The sequence below is a fragment of the Bufo bufo genome, chromosome 3 (genome assembly GCF_905171765.1).
Source record: "Bufo bufo chromosome 3, aBufBuf1.1, whole genome shotgun sequence".
Taxonomy (NCBI): Eukaryota; Metazoa; Chordata; class Amphibia; order Anura; family Bufonidae; genus Bufo; species Bufo bufo.
Window position 1 is genome coordinate 635,149,907 of NC_053391.1, and position 1,426 is coordinate 635,151,332.

Below are 1,426 nucleotides of genomic sequence, written 5' to 3' on the forward strand. Positions count from 1 at the left end.
TTTTTTGGTTTGTTTTTTCAATGTCTGCCTACTGAGGAAATCTGCCAGAAATCAGTTTTCCTTTCTTCTGAAGTGAACCGCTGATAAGGAGACTTAGGTTCTTCTCTACCCATTAAAAGGTCTGGGCTGCAACGGAGGCCAAGGACTTACTTCTTTATCCCATGACGGTTGACATAGGCCATGGTGGTCACGTTGTCTGACAGGATTTTCACATCTTTAAATCTTATTAAACACTCCAGACCAGATTTGAAGATGCACGACTCATTTCTTTGTTCCAAACTCCCCGGATTACGGTGTTTTCTGTGTGTGGGACCCCAGCCACCACTGCTGGCATCAGTAGTAATCCCAAACTGATCATGTGCATGCCACTGGACCCCCTTTTGAAGGTTTTTACTTAGAAGCCACCAACTAAGAAAACTCTGGAATCTTCACTTTCTTGTCCAGGGAATACTTCATCTTGTCCCAGGATGACAGACGAAGAGCCTAAAGAATCCTTGAATGAGCTTGAGCCCACCTGTCTAAAATGATTGTTGAGGAAGAGGTTCTGACTTATCGAAAAATCAGAATTTTCTTGTTCAAGGACACCTGTTTTTTTCCTGGGGAAGAAAGGAGCATAGTTGTTAGAATCCAAGAGAACTCCTGGGAATATTTTCTGCTGACTTGGCATAAGGTCTTATTTTTCTAGATTCAGTAGCAACCCTAGATATGTGAATTTTAAGACTGTCTAAAGAGGATTTTGTAATACAATACAAAACATATATATATATATATATATATATATATAAAAAAAATATATATATATATATATATATATATCAGGATGCCCTTTGGATGAAGAAAACTGGACACATCTGCCATGACTTTTGTGAATACCCTCAATGCGGCCAACAGACAGATTGGCAGAACTCTGAATTGAAAATTACGTTGCTCTCCTTCCATGTAAATGGTAAATCATACATATCTCTGAGTCCTTGTGAATGGAGATGTGCTAAGTGTCTGCCAAGTGCAGTGTCATCATAAAGTCTTTGGTGAGCAGATTTATGATTGATTTTATGAGCTCCAGCTTGAATTTTCTTTGTAGATGTTCTTGTTTAGGGCTCCGAGATTCAGGATTGCCCTGAAAGACCCTTTTATTTTTTTTTAAATCAGGAATACTGGTGAGTAATAACTCTTTTTTCCAGGTCACATCACTTCCTTTTCGAATGCTAGTTGTTTCTGGATACTGGAAATGGATTGGATTATGAAAAAAAAAAAACCTGTCTGGTAGCAGATCTTGTATTCTAGCAGAATATTCGATAGAACCCATGGAGAAGAGGTGATGTTCTTCCATGATTGGTATAAGCCTGCCACCGACCGGAAGATTGGAGTCATTGTGTTTCCTTGGCAGAGTTGTCAGGATTGAACAGAAATACTTTCCCCTCTGGAA